This window comes from Bos indicus, chromosome 26 (genome assembly GCF_029378745.1).
Source record: "Bos indicus isolate NIAB-ARS_2022 breed Sahiwal x Tharparkar chromosome 26, NIAB-ARS_B.indTharparkar_mat_pri_1.0, whole genome shotgun sequence".
Taxonomy (NCBI): domain Eukaryota; kingdom Metazoa; phylum Chordata; class Mammalia; order Artiodactyla; family Bovidae; genus Bos; species Bos indicus.
The window spans coordinates 7,005,673-7,022,133 of NC_091785.1; the positions used below are offsets into that span (position 1 = coordinate 7,005,673).

General features: G+C 38.9%; 1 protein-coding gene and 1 non-coding gene across 6 annotated transcripts in view; both read right to left on the reverse strand.

Annotated features, from left to right (window-relative positions):
* The window catches only part of PRKG1 (protein kinase cGMP-dependent 1), a 1,416,234-nt gene that overhangs the window by 62,522 nt on the left and 1,337,251 nt on the right, over positions 1–16,461 (reverse strand). The gene's annotated exons all lie outside the window — the stretch shown is intronic.
* Positions 4,213–4,284, reverse strand: TRNAW-CCA (transfer RNA tryptophan (anticodon CCA)). Its single transcript has one exon. It is a non-coding gene; the product is annotated as a tRNA-Trp (tRNA).

Genomic DNA, 16,461 nt, shown 5'->3' on the forward strand with positions numbered 1-16,461 from the left:
CAGAATGAAAGTACACTGCTGCTCAAGAGAGAAGTTTTAAAACTCCAAACATTAGAGCTGCATTTGTGAAAATGAGGAATAAGCTACCCAGCATTAGCTTGAAATATATTGACCATCATGCATTTTAGTTATTCTGTTTTTAAAGAGAGTCTGTGTAGTAATTTGAAAGGAATTTTAATTTTTCTGAAATAAGGGCCAAAGTAAATATCTATTGCCATGAAAAAAACTAGCAAGAAAGGAATTAAAGATTTTTTTCTTATTGGTGTTTGTTACTTAAACAGAGTCACTAGCCCATAATAAAGTTATTTATTTATTCAGCAATTATTATTTTTTATTTAGAGAATGCAGATACTTGCATGTATGTATTCAAAGAAGAAAAGCATGCAGTCTCCAACATTATGCCAGAATAGTATTTCTTTCATGTAAGTGGACAGCCATCAGAGACTAGTGACCTGAGGGTTTTCTCTCATCTCCATGCATATTAACATCCCTCCTTCTCCCTTTCCTATGTCTCAGAATCTCATTCTGAGGCTTTTGCTTATGACTATGGACTAGGGCTTCTCTGGTGGCTCAGAGGGTAAAGCATCTGCCCACAATGTGGGAGATCTAGGTTCGATCCCTGGGTGGGAAAGATCCCCTGGAGAAGGAAATGGCAACCCACTCCAGTATTCTGGCCTGGAAAACCCCATGAATGGAGAAGCCTGGTAGGCTACAGTCTGTGGGGTTGCAAAGAGTCGAACACGACTAAGCGACTTCACTTTCACTTTTCACTCTTATGGACTAGGATGGTCCAGACTGGCACAGCAAAGGCCAGGAAGTTGAAGTTTAAGGGAAAGGAGGTAGGTAAAAATGATTGTTTCTGCCTTCACTGCTCCAACCCCTCTGCCTGTGGAAAGCATATCTATCCTCACTTATTGCCTCTTGTGCTCCGGAGTAAATATTCATTACGGCAGAACTTGCCTCCAATTTCCATGAGGACAGTGTTTGCCATAGATAACATTTCTAGAGAAGGGATGGGTAAAGACAGCCCAAGTTTTCTCCTCAAATATGAAAATATCTTTTCTACCCCCAAATTAAGAGCTCTTTCCCTTTTCTTATCCATTATTTTTATATGGGGTTTAAATATTGAAATAAATAAGAGAAATTTTAAGCTTAGTTAAATGTCATAATTAGTCTTAATTATAATCTTTATCAAGGGATCAGTCAGAAGATTGAACTAGGATCAGAAGGATTAGGTAAGACTTAAATGAACACTGCTGCTGCTAAGTCGCTTCAGTCATGTCCGACACTGTTTGACCCCATAGATGGCAGCCCACCAGGCTCCCTCGTCCCTGGGATTTTCCAGGCAAGAACACTGGAGTGGGTTGCCATTTCCTTCTCCAAATGAACACTAGGGGTCAGCTTTTACTTCTAAATTCAGGGCCTTTGCTATGTACCTCAATTTTCATGGCTCCCCTTTATTTCTGAATGATTCTACGTGAACTTCAGAGCAAAGAGCTTGGGGATGTGGCCATGGTCACAGCAAGCCAAAGGGAAGATAAGGCAGTAAGATTCAGTGTGTAGCAAGAAGAAAATAAGACTAGAAGCCACTCTCCCTGACCTCTAGGAATACAGGAAAAGAAGTGATCAGGAGTTGGCCCAGGACCGAGCCTGAGCAACACATTCTCATTTCTGTAAGATGCAGGGTTTGTATTAGACAGGTCTATAAGTTCACTTGCAGCCTGACCATTCTGGGAAATACACATGTGATGCACAGTCTTGGTTCCCACAGCTTCTCTTTTGCCTCTTTGTGCACCAATCCTGCTCTCCAATCCCTGACTCCTGAAGCTCTCATTTCAAGAAACATTACAGAAATTTTTGTTTAAGGGAGTCTTGCTCTCAGCAAAAGTAGGCAGAAGACCCCTGACTAACCAGTTGGTCAAGATATGTCTTGATGTTCAAAATAGAACTGTTAATGCATTTCCCCATAACACTGTAATATACCAGAGATGCCCTGTAACCCAGGATTCACATCAGAATTATGGGTTGAGTTAAAAACAGACCTTGATACAATGGTAGGATTTTGGACCAGGTATTAGTATTTTAAAGTAAGGTTAATAGATGTGTCTATACAGCTCTTAATATCAAGACTAATGATCATATGTAAATTAAGATTACTAATATTAAATTTGATACATATGTGACAGACATCTATTACAAAGGGTACAAGTATCACAGGGAAATGTATCCATAGTTCTAAGCAGTTATTCTCAAGTGGTCTGGAGAATACCACCCAATCTTGACACAGGGAAAGCCTGTATGTCTTTTTCTTAGTAGAGAGAATATTAAGTGGAAAAGAAGAAAATTGAGCAAAAATTTTCCCATGTCACATAGTTCAGTAACAGTGATTATGCATTTAAGCAAATGAAGGCTCAGGGAATACCACCTATTTGTTATCAAGTCATTGCCGTCTAAATGCAAAATCTGGCATTGTTCTGTGCTGCAGCCAATACAACTGAATAATTAAGCAAACTATAGGGTCTGAGGCTTAAAAAAAATGATTTCCGTATTTTGTTCAGATGTTCTTGGGTTTTACCTAATGACCATTGTCTGTTCCAGGAGCCCATCCATACTGTGTTTAACTACTATATGTCCTTAGATTCTCTTTGGCTATGCTCTTTCTCAGACTTGCCTTGTTCATGATGACCTTGACAGTTTTAAGCAGTACCAGTCAGGTGTTTTGTAGAATATTTCTCAATTCTGATTTATTTGATGTTTTTCTCATAATTTCACTCAAGTTCTAAGTTTTAGGGGGTGGACCATAGAGGTCAAGTGCCATTTTCATCACATCGTGTCAAGGATATATGCTATCTATATGATTTATCACTAATGACCCAGACCTTGATCATCTGGCTCAGATAAAAACTGCATAGTATTTAACAGAGTACATACTTACAGAAACCAACAAATACAAAAGGACTGTATTACAATGTGGTCTTCTCCATAATTTTTACCTTATAAATGCATCCCCCTCAAAATGAATTAACTTTACAAAGGTATTCTACATTTCCACACTGCTAAGGTTTCTGCTCAATAATTCAAAAGTATCATCATAAAATATACTGGTTAAGATTAGCACAGATGGCTACAATATTCAAAACTAGTATCTTTCCATACATTTTTACACAAATGATAGGAGTGGAGAGATAATGGTGGAACAACTCATTATCCTCAAATCACTGCCTCTTTTTTATGTGGGTATAGAGTCATTACAGGGAGAAGGCAATGGCACCTCACTCCAGTACTCTTGCCTGGAAAATCCCATGGATGGAGGAGCCTGGTAGGCTGCAGTCCATGGGGTTGCTGAGGGTCGGACACGACTGAGCGACTTCCCTTTCACTTTTCACTTTCATGCACTGGAGAGGGAAATGGCAACCCACTCCAGTGTTCTTGCCTGGAGAATCCCAGGGATGGGGGAGCCTGGTGGGCTGCCGTCTATGGGATCGCACAGAGTCGGACACGACTGAAGTGACTTAGCAGCAGCAGCAGAGTCATTACAGTAATTGTTTCTCTGAGTATATGCCGCAGTTGTCATGGAAGTCCAGGATTAATCAAATTTCACTTTAGCCGTACTGTTGGTTTAGATAAATACTGCTATGGTGGGTGGAGTAAATTGGGAGATTGGGATTGATGTATATACACTACTGCTACTATGTATAAAATAGATAACTAATGAGAACCCACTGCATTGCACAGGGAAATCTACTCAGTGCTCTGTGCTGACCTCAATGGGAAGGAAACTCAAAAGAGAGAAGATGCATGTATACCTATAGCTGACTCACTTTGCTGTACAGTAAAAACACATTGTAAAGCAACTACATTGAAATGTAATTAAAATGAAATAAATTCTGCTGTAACATGTAAATGGAACTTCACTCCTGAGTTAACACATATTGGTCATATTTTGTGCTTTTCACAATGGTTTTAAAAGAGGACTACCTACATACCAACATATTGCATAGGATACTAAGTGGTTCTTTCAATAGGAAGTTGCAGACTGTGTACCTAAAATAAAAATGATGCATTTGATGTATCTTAAGTGAAGTGAAGTTGCTCAGTTGTGTCCGACTCTTAGCAACACCGTGGACTGTAGCCTACCAGGCTTCTCTGTCCATGGGATTCTCCAGGCAAGAATAATGGAGTAGGTGTTACCATTTCCTTTTCCAGGGGATCTTCCCAACCTAGGGATCGAACCTAGGTCTCCCGCATTGGAGGCAGATGCTTTAACCTCTGAGCCACCAGGGAACCACATGGTAAAGCTCCTTACTTGACACTTGTATAAATAATAATTGAATAGCACTATATCAGTTTTATTTTTTATAGTTAATAAATAATAGTTTGAAATGAAGGAAATTGGGAGGGGCATTTAGGCCTATTATAGTTATTCTTTATACCACTTAACAGGTTCAATTCAGTTCAGTTCAGTTGCTCAGTCGTGTCCCACTCTTTGTGACCCCATGAACCACAGCATGCCAGGCCTGCCTGTCCGTCACCAACTCCCGGAGTTTACCCATACTCATGTCCATTGAGTCAGTGATGCCATCCAACCATCTCATCCTCTGTCATCCCCTTCTCCTCCTGCCCTCAATCTTTCCCAGCATCAGGGTAGAGAATATTTTTTTCCATATTTGACTTTCATTTCCTTACAGATTTTCCAGGGATAGAGCTGACATCTTGGCCACATCCTATACTCAATTCTCTTTTTATGACTTCCTTTTCCTCATTGAATAAATTACTAGATTTTCTCTCAGGAGTTAGCAGCTAACCAAATTCACACAGTGTTGGTGGATTAATCTGGTCTTTTGATAAGAGAACAAGCTATACTTGTGATGAGAGCATCACTTTGACTTCCCTCTCTCTACTAGGTTTAACGATATGGGTGTTTGATGTTCACTTATCATGTTCAGAGAACAGACAGTGTCTGATTTGCCTTTTTGTAACTTTGCTGAAACGACAGCAGTGCAGAGGACAGAAAACCTTTCTTCTTCCCCGTTAGAACAGGACACTGATGACCTGAATTTAGGAACTGGTACTGTGTCTTGGCACCTGTGAGCAGGCGTCCAGCAAAGTGAACTAGAGGGAACTGGGGGATTCATGGGGTGGGGCTGCAGAGAACAGGGGGCTTTCCTTCAGGAAGCTGAGCAATCAGAGTTTCATCCTTTCTATGCAACTTGTGGTATGTGGCTAGGTATATAGGAAAAACAGATGGAACCTCAGTGTAAATATATACAATATATAAAACATGAGAGAAATAATTACAAATTGAGAAAATCTATTTTTAGTAGTGCTTATTTTCACTGACTGCAAAGGAAATTTCAGTAATAATGAAATTATACTATTATGCTATTTGCATAAAGATACCACTTCAGAAAAATAATAGAAAATAGGTAATAAGGGAGAGTGTGTGAGTTAGTCTGTGCGGTTTTATCTTTTAAAAAGTTAATACACTGACATTCTGGTGCCAACACATCCACTGTTACATTGATACCCATTTCAGAAACTGGATTGCTATCGGCCTTTCTTGCTGAAGTCAGTGGAGAATCAAGTCACTAGCATGGGCCACAAGATGATGTTGATGGAGTGAGTTATTCGACTTGCACAAAGTTAACTATTTTCATGTCTATAAATTGTGTTCCAGCCTATGTATGAAGCTGAAATAAGGCTCAAATCTATGTTTAATGTAAGACACAAGATTTGAAATAGTTTCAGTGAACATGAATATTAATTTCTAGAGCGTTACTTGCTAATTAGAAAATAAAGATGTAAAAAAAAATCATCAATAAGAATTACTGCAGTTTTAAGTTTCGGGCTGCTAACGTTACACTTGCAGGCCTTGTCAAGTTTGTCCAGGACACATTTATATATACGGAGTAGAAGTCTATCCTCTCCGTCTAATCTTAAATATGACAGTTTAGAGTACTGCTGGACAATTTGTTCAAGAAGACCTATCTTAGGTGACATAACAAATGAGACCATATCTAGCATCAGATCAAGAATCTACTGACGGTAAAAAGCTCTTCAATCATTAGTTTAAGTTTTACGGAAAGTTGTCTAAGGTGGATACTTTCTAGACCCTGGATCTTTGAAGCATACTGATGAGTGTGACTATTTCTTTAATAGTGTTAGTCGCTCAGTCATGTCCAGCTCTTTGCGACCCTCTGGACTGCAGCCCACCAGGATCCTCTGTCCATGGGATCCTCCAGGCAAGGATATTGGAGTGGTTTGCCATTTCCTTCTCCATTTCTTTAATAGTAAGACCCCAATTATCTAGCACCATCTTTTTAGAAAATGATTATCAAAGCGAGTCCCTTCTAATTACCATGTAGATTTGCCACTTTTTTTAAATAAAGGTCTTTCTTAGGTGACATAACAAACGAGATCATTTGTTTATTATGGGGGATCAATATTTCTAGGATGGATTACTTTCTTTCAAACCATTTAAAGCATAATTTAGTGAATATAGTAGAGCATTCAGAAGATGACCCCAGACCATCATTTTATACAAGGAATTAGTGTGCTGTTACCTCTATTTAAGATAACTTTAATAAAACTTCTATAGTATTTGTTATTAGTTGCTCGATTTTTAGGTATTATCTGTTGATAGGAAGCCTATCCATCTTATCTCCCATTTCCAATCCAGACACACTCATTTTCTGCAAGCTATAAAACCAGATAGCCAAATTTGTTATAATTGCAACTATAATATTTATACTTTTTGCAATCAGTGAGTACCTCCAGAGGCAATGTCCAACTCTTTGTGACCCCATGGACTGTAGCCCACCAAGCTCCTCTATCCATGGGATTTTCCAGGCAAGAATACTGGAGGGAGTTGCCATTTCCTTTTTCAGGGGATCTTCCTAACTGAGGGGTCTAACCCACATTCTCCTTCATCTCCTGCATCGCAGGTGGATTCTTTACCACTGAGCCACTGGGGAAGCCTTTGGACAAATCCTAGCTCCATTATTCAGTGGCAATGAGAGTTTCAATAGCCACAGGATCCCTCTGTGCCTCACTTTTCTTTCTTTGATGGACATGCTAACCAAACCAACTCCATTGAGTTATAGTAAATGAGACAATATATGAGAAAGAAAACTAAGCAATAAATAATAATAAAACGATCACTACCTCCCATGGATGTTTTATTGCATGCAAAGTGCTTTTCCTTGTTATTACTAATTGCCTGATCTTTCTGTCCATGGCTGTGTTCTAAGTTGTCTTTCTCTCCACTGGACTAGGATCTAGGTAGTAGATTAGCAATCCAACTAGAAATAAATGGTATGTTACTATATAGAGATAAAAATTAATTTAGGAATGTGCAAATATGCCATAAAGTTGATATTTTACTTCTTTTCTTTATATTCAATTTAATTACAATGATTTCATTGGTGGTTATGATGCTCCCATGAGATATTGTTAACTCTTTCTACTGCTGCTGTATAATACAATTTCATGTCTTTTGAGTATGTGAGGGTCTCCTTTTGAAATTTAATATAGCTTTTTTCAATTTTACTGGGAGTTACTCTTAGAGAATATGGAATTTATGAGTTGTCATGTGGACGAAAGAAAAGCACAAAGCTCTCATGTTGCTTCAGAATAAGATCTTACCTTCAACTATTCCCTGAGCTTGAGAGGCAGAGCATACATCACCATGCTCTTATTCCCAGTCAAGCAATAGATACAGAGTCAGACAGTAACCATGGTAATCCAGAGCCTGGAAATGCCTGAAACACAGTCTTGAGAGGCATTCGCAGAAAGTGTGAGGGCGTCCTTTCCGAGGACGAATCGTTGCCAAAATCAGAATTGCCAAGAAGCTGCTCAGTGACTTAACCCTGCAAACAGACCCCTCTCCCATTTTCCTGGGGCTTTACTTAATATGTGTCACTTTGTAAAGTCACCTTGAGGGCAGTTCATTGGGAAACAAGACTAAGACTTGGTCAAGTTCTAGTGGCACAGAGGATCTCACGGGTTTATTAACATGCGGGTGAAACTGCACATGCCCCATTCTGGACCAAAGAGTTGTACCTGCAAAGGTACAAAGGTTCAGAGAGGGATGGCTGAATGTCCAACCTTTTACTTGCTTGCCTTTGGTAACTAATTATAACACTCCTTTGATAAAGGCTTATTAGAGCATACTGTCTTTACCCCACTGAATAATGTTTATTAGAGGAACATTCCCAGAGGTGAGTTTTGGAGATAAAATAAATTGAAGAAAGAGAAAATTCCTTCTTTATCATTTTACTGACAAATGACAATAGAAGAAAAAAAAAGACACAAAAGATCTGTTTTCTTTTTTTTTTAGGCTCCATCAAAGCACATTTGCAACATTTCATCATGTTACATGAATTTATTAGCTATGCTTATAATATATGATACAGTTAACATCGCATGGGGCTGTTTTATGGCAGTGGAAAAATACTCATTAAAAAAGCTAAATGTTTTTGAGATGAAGGTGACACGATAAGGCTTTGGAATCCACTTATTGCAGTCATTTCATGGATATCCATTTTAGCAATTTTAGCAATTATTATCAGTGGTCTATTTCCACCTAGGGATGCTGACCTGAAGAGCCTGGTCTGTATTGCACAGGTTCTGACTAAGGCCCATAGTCCTCCAGACATGGACACATAAGAGCACGATCAAGAAGAGCATCTTCACCATGCATATAATTCTACTGTTATCATTCCATGTCTGTGTGCTCCACTAAAATCAAACATCTCTTTCTTCATGTGCCTGGCACTGTGCCATGTGCTCTTCGAGAAGCTTACTTAGTAAAGAGGAGCAGGTACACAGCCTAGCAGGAAATACACAGAAGAGCATTACGAACCACAAGAGAAAAACCTGAAACATAGGCCTCTCATTCTCAGGCTTGATTTGATCACTTTTTAAATAAGGGTTGCCTGGTTGGGACAAATGCAAAAAAGCAGAGGCTTCCAAGTCAAATGATACTCCCTAAAAGTTTTAACAGCAACAGCTACGGCCCCTTTAAGTTCAGGTCTCCTCCTTCCAGACCAGATTCTTTCTGAGATCAGCAGTGCAGTGGCTTAAATTCCTGGTTTAGCTGCTACCTCTTCATTTCACATCTTTTACTTTCTATTGAAAATCCAAATCAGTTGGGAAACTTAGACCAAGTAAATGAAAATGAGGCTGTAATGTTTATGGCAGTGATGCAATTGAGAACTACAATTGCACAGAAAACTGCATTTCAGAAGAAAGGTTTTCTTTTCATTTGGAAGAATGTTACCAGGATGATGACTTCGGCTTAACCTACCCACACTTGAACTTCAAATTGACGTGCCTTTAAAGAATTCCAAATCATGAGAAAATGTATACCACCTGCTTTAGATTTTCTAACAGAAAGTGAACATTTGAGTTTTGCAGCTAAAACAGGCATTTAAAGCTATGGCATCGCTAACTTCCTCTGGAAGGGGAAGGAGATCTGAAATCAGAAACATAAAGTTAAGAAGTAACATGGAAAAATGATCAGTTTTTCATTGTGTACAAAACAATGTCTCCCTCATTACCCATAGAGAAACAATAATAATATAACTGGGCACATGCGCACTACAATTTCATCAGGAATTGAAAAGAGGAAACTTTTGGGTACTTGTCAACCTGGTATGATATTTACAGATGTTTCTCCTATTTAGGTCTTTTAATATTATTATGTGTAATTAGTTCTTGTGAGAAAACTGCCTTCCGTTTGTACAATCTATATGTCATTTCTGAATTGAATACATTTTATCCTCTGTTGTACCTCAAGGGAAAGAAAAGACTCTTAAGTGTTACCACCAAGTGTTGGCTGGATAAGAAGTATTTCCTTATCGGTATTACTCATGAAATGGGGCTGAAAATCTTACAAATGATGTGAGAGGAGTTTGGAACTAACTCCTGTCTTCATGTTGCCTTCATACACTATCTTCCTTTGGCTATACTTCACGAATAATAATGAATAACAATAATTCTTCAATCTGCTTCAAGGACCACATGTTAAAATTCTCTTCCACTAAGAACAGGTGTCTGACAAAATATGAGATCTCTTGCAATTTAGGATTATGTATTCATTCCCCGCCCCGCCCCACCCGCCCCCTGTAACACTAGATCTAATGACACTGAACAACGTCTGCCCACTTTCAGAGGAATTAAAAGTATACCTTAAGTTCAAATCAATGACGATGACAGCCATTTGATCCAATTCATAAAGTTTTCAGTCCTTTTTCCCCCCATGGATTGTGACATTTACTTAAATGATAGTTACAAGACATCTAATAGTCCTGAAAGAAGGCAAACAACTTATTTTTTTTTTCCTGCTCTGGAGTTCCTGATGTTCACTGGAACACCCTGTGATCAGGAATTCAGCTGTCCCTGCCAATGGTGCAAGCCTCTGAGAGATGCCTAGGGCAGGCTTGACCCATTTCACAACTGGTTATGACACATTTTTCAGTCCTTATTTTTCAGCATGGAAATAATATCTCAATTGACCTAAAACCACAAAGTACATTTTCAATGTGGGTAAGACATGACCTTTGCCCTGCATGTTTTATAATGGAAACCAAGTGACCAAGAGTTACAAAAATTATCCCCAGGCTAATGACAGAATGAGCCTGCTGTGAGAGACAGACTGATTCCAGGAAAACTCTGTAATCTTTTTAGCATTTACCAATCTAACTCTCTTGAGATTGGTAAATGATACAAGTCAGTTATGCTAAAAGACACTTGAGACACTACGGTAAATAATGAACCAGCTAAGACAAGGTGAAATAAAACCTTGGAATTATTTTAGACCATTTAAGCAACCTGAACATTACAATGAAGATGAAACTCAAAGTTCCTATATTTTCAACAGAATCAGGCAGTTCTATGATATCATGAAATATTTTTAGCAAATTACCAGTAAATCAAGCATATGTCAGCCACTGTTAAAAATAGAGGCTAAGAATACAGCAGTGGACACAATATACCAAAAAAAAAAAAAAAAAGTCTTCCCCCTTCATGTGCTTTACATACTGGTAGAGGAGGAAGACAGACAAGTAAAATACAGTATGTTAAATTGTGGTAAATACTATAGAACAAAATTAGGCAAAGAAGATGGACTAGGGCTGCCAGAACAGGAGCTAGGGGACTACAAATTTTAACTCTGGTATTTAGGGAAACCAGTCTGTTGTTCCATGTCCAGTTATAACTGTTGCTTCCTGACCTGCATACAGATTTCTCAAGAGGCAGGTCAGGTGGTCTGGTATTCCCATCTCTTTCAGAATTTTCCAGTTTATTGTGATCCACACAGTTAAAGGCTTTGGTATAGTCAATAAAGCAGAAATAGATGTTTTTCTGGAACTCTCTTGCTTTTTCCATGATCCAGCGGATATTGACAATTTGATCTCTGCACCCTGCTTATTTAACTTATATGTAGAGTACATCATGAGAAACGCTGGACTGGAAGAAGCACGAGCTGGAATCGAGATTGCCAGGAGAAATATCAATAACCTCAGATATGCAGATGACACCACCCTTATGGCAGAAAGTGAAGAGGAACTAAAAAGCCTCTTGATGAAAGTGAAAGTGGAGAGTGAAAAAGTTGGCTTCAAGCTCAACATTCAGAAAACGAAGATCATGGCATCCGGTCCCATCACGTCATGGGAAATAGATGGGGAAACCATGGAAACAGTGTCAGACTTTATTTTTTGGGCTCCAAAATCAATGCAGATGGTGACTGCAGCCATGAAATTAAATGACGCTTACTCCTTGGAAGGAAAGTTATGACCAACCTAGATAGCATATTGAAAAGCAGAGACATTACTTTGCCAACAAAGGTCCATCTAGTCAAGGCTATGGTTTTTCCATTGGTCATGTATGGATGTGAGAGTTGGACTGTGAAGAAGGCTGAGCACCGAAGAATTGATGCTTTTGAACTGTGATGTTGGAGAAGACTCTTGAGAGTCCCTTGGACTGCAAGGAGATCCAACCAGTCCATTATGAAGGAGATCAGCCCTGGGATTTCTTTGGAAGGAATGATGGTAAAGCTGAAACTCCAGTACTTTGGCCACCTCATGCGAAGAGTTGACTCATTGGAAAAGACTGATGCTGGGAGGGATTGGGGGCAGGAGGAGAAGGGGACAACAGAGGATGAGATGGCTGGATGGCATCACTGACTCGATGGACGTGAGTCTGAGTGAACTCCGGGAGTTGGTGATGGACAGGGAGGCCTGGCGTGCTGTGATTCATGGGGTCGCAAAGAGTCAGACACGCCTGAGTGACTGAACTGAACTGAACTGAATTAGGGAAAGTCTAACTGAAAAGGAGATATCTTGTGAAGGCCTGGCCCATGTGAAATCTGGGGTTAGAGTATTCTGATCAGAGGAAACAAACTGTAGTTACTCTGAGGCAAGAGTGTGTCTGGTATGTGTTCACTATAGAGGCTGGAACTGAGGGAAGGCAGGGAAGAGGAGGAAGAGATGAGACTGGGGGCCAGGTGGCTGGCAGAAGGCATCAAATTGCCTATGGCCTCACAGACCACTGGGAGGATTTGACTTTCACTCTGAGTGGAAGGTTTTGAGCAGTCTCTTTTTTATAGACACTAGGTTGAAAATAGACAATAGGAGGACACAGGTGGAAATATGGAAACAAGTCAGAAGCCACTGCAATAATTCCGACCAGAAAAGACATGGTGTGCACTGAGACGGTAACTCAGAGTGGCTAGTGTAGGGACATATTCTGAAAGTTGAGTCGACAGGATCTGATGTTAGATGAATATGAAGTGTAAGTGAAAGAGAAAAAGGATGATTCTAAAGTTCTGAGCCTCAAAAATGGGAAAGACAACTCTATTTATTGAAATATGGAAAAATGCAAAAATACCAGGTTTGGAGGAAAAGTAGGAGTTCAGTTTTGATATTTTAAGTTTGTGATGTATATGATTCATAGCCATTGGATATCTGATGTTCAAAAAGACCTCTGGACTGGAAATATAAACCTGGGGGTCACCAATATATAGATGGTACTGAAAATTATGAGACAACCCAAGATCACCAAGGACGAAAGTATAGTCAGAGAGGAGATCCAAGGACTGAGCCCTGCATCACACAAAAACTGGAAGGTCACAGAGATCAAGAGGAACCAACAAAGAAGTAAGTAGAGATGAAATAGCCAGTGAAGAAGAAAACACCAGGAGAATAGAGTGAAAGCCAAGTGAAAAATTGTTACAAGAAAAAGTAGCCAGTTGTATCAAAAGCTATGTACAGGTCAAACTGGATAAGAAATGAGAATCAAAAATCATTGAATTTAGCATGTTGGAGTTCACTAGTATCCTTGGAATAAACAGCATTAATACAAGGCAGTGTGTTTTTCTATCAACAACATTAACAAACACATATATCTATTTTACCTAGTGAAAGCATAGTATGTGACAGTCATTATACTAAATGCTTTACACTTCTACTTTATTCTCACAAAAACAACCCATCCCCGAGGAAACTAAAGCACAGACAGTTTACTAACTTTCCAAGATCACATTGCTTGTAAGGAATAGAAATGGGTTTTCTATGCAAGTCTGAGTCTAGAATCTATGCTGCAAATCACCATCTGATTCTTACCATCATCATCTATTTACTTACCTACAAAGTCCCATGATATCACATGTTTAGTGTTTTCAGTGGTGAAGATTTACTTAACTCACTGGCCCATAATAAATATTTATAAGAAAATGAAAGGTTGTGAAATACAAAGACCATGAATCTAGGTAGCAATTCATATTATTGTAGTGGGGTTGCGATTTAAGAATGGGTTGACTTTGGTTCGTTAGCATTAAGAGACTAAAACCTATCTGTCTTTGACCATTTTCTTCCTAGGGGACATCTGGGTAGTCCTAAACAACAGGAGAGGGTAGAAGTAAGCAAATTTTCCCTGAAGAATAATATGCTTCTCCCATGGGTGAACTATACTGACTTCTTAAAAGGGGTGACCCTCCCACCCCAGTTCACTGGCTCTGAGGCATCAAACGGATGATTCTAAAGGGAGATCAAGGACTGTTTACTGGAGGGCAAGGCCCTCTAACTCATTCACACAGTCTCTCAACCCTGGAAACAGAGAAGCAGATGGTGATGGAATACTCTCATCTCCATCCTCAACAGACTCCCAAGTTCAAACATCAATAAAGTGACATTTATCTAACTATCCAAACTATTCTCATGAACACTTAACCAACTCTGCTTCTAGAATTCTGAAGTTTGAAAGTACTAAACCCAACAGCATAAAAGTCTATTTTAATTTTTATTAAAAGTTTTAGTATTCACTTAGCTTTTTGGTTTATAATTTTAAAAAAAGACTACTTTAAGAAAGAAACACTATCCTATTTTGCATTTATTGCATATTTAGAAATATTAAGCCTATAATAGACACTCAATAAAATATATGTTGATTTTTAAAGTCTCATTTTAGACCAATTTATCTTTGTGTGTGTGTGTGAATTAAGTGAAAAATATCTACTACAGCTCCCCATTTGCTGACTTAATTTCTTCACTGACTTAGTGAATCCCTATGTGAATATTCATATTATTTAAAAATCAATACAACTTAATATCTAGAACTCGCAGAGTTTCTTTTAAAACAATATTTAATAAAGTTTCTATTTTTATCTCTGTATGCAAAGAATTAAGTATGATGAAATATGCTGCTTTCAAATAATCTTAAGTAGTAGCAAAACAAAACAATAAAGATTCATTGATTTACTTCTTGAAATAAAATTTACTGTAGCATATTCATTCAGCATGCTTTCTATATTAGATCCTAATAAAGCTTATACAGTAAGGATTTAACACTGCAGAACAAATTATCTAAAATGTATTGGCTTGAAATAACCATAAACATCTATCATCTTATCATTTCTGTGAGTCAGGAATTTGGGATTAGCTTATCCAGGCAGTCTGTCTTGGGGTCTCTCATGGAGATGTCATCTGAAGCCTGACTAGAACTGAGGGTTTGGTTCCAAGGCAGCTCACTCAAATAGTTGACAAGCTGGTGTTCATTGCTGGCAGGGCCTCCCAGGTCCTCTCCATGGGTGTTTCTCCACAAGTTGCCTGCGCGTCCTCATGACATGGTGACTGGCTTCCTCCCAAAGCAGGGAATCTCAGACAGTCAGGCAGAGGCCACAGTGTTTTATAACCTAGCTTCAAAAATCACACACCAGTTACTCCCACAGTTCTGTTGGTCACATGAGCAGTGGTCATCCACTGTGAGAGGTGAAGACAGGGCATGAAAACCAGGGAGTGAGGCTCACTAAAGGCCATTTTAAAGCTGGCAGTTCTTTGATGAGGATTAAATACTTGGACTTAATTCTCTCTCTCTCTTGTTTTTCTTTTTGACTCTTCCCTCTGGATCATCACTTCTTTCCAAGTCATACTTAGTTTCCCATTTTTGAAATTGAAAGCTGCTCATTTTTGAAGTTGACGAGAAATGTGAGGTTCTGAAGCCCTCTGCATTTTGTGTGGCCTTGGTTGCTTTTGGTCCAAGCTGGTGATGCTTTGTCAGTATGATTCTCTTAACTTCGTGGGTCTCTGATGAATTCTGCTTAAGTTCATTCCATAGACAAAAGCCATACCTGCAGATCTCTTTAACATAAGGTTTTTTCAACTTCAGGCTTCTGCTGAGACAGCTGAGGCACAACACCCTTAGACATTTTAGAAACTCTATTGTCTGATTGAATAGGTCTCTGAGACAAAACTTTAAGTACTCCTGAGGTCATCACGAAAGATTTCACAGGCATGACTTTAGCTTCATATTTATCTCATTGTTTCCTGACAGTGTCCAGGATTCGATTTTGCTTGGAAGTCACTTCTTAATTTTAGCATCATTTGTCATCTAGAGAGGCCAAGAATTATTAAAACCAGAAAGTCCTGGCTCATTCCTTTTTGGCATTCCTTCATTTAATTTATTTCTCTCATATCACATTTTCCATAAGCAGCAAGAAGAAACCAAGCTGCACCTTCAACACTTCACCTTGGAAATGACTCCTTAGCCACATTATCCAGTTCACCAGATATTTATACTATCTACGTCACCACAGAGGACAATGTTTCCAAACTTCCTGACACCATGAGGGTTCCCTTTTCCCCAGTTTCCAGTAGCATCTTCCTCACTTTTCTTTATGTCCTCAGTGGGAGCTTCCTCAAAGGCCATCAGACTCCAGCTAAGTTTCTTCAAAGCTTATGTCTACCTACCTATTCCATTCTTCTCTCTTACACATTACATTTTTTGATGGTAGCACCAACATTCCAGGAACCAAAGTATGTGTTAGTTATCTAATGCTGCATTAAAAAATGATCCCCAAACTTAATGGTTTAAAATGATTAGTTGTTTCACGCATTTAATATCTCAGAGTTTCTATGGGTCTGTTGGTCTGGAGTGGCTTAGCTGGGAAGTTCTATCTTGGGGTTA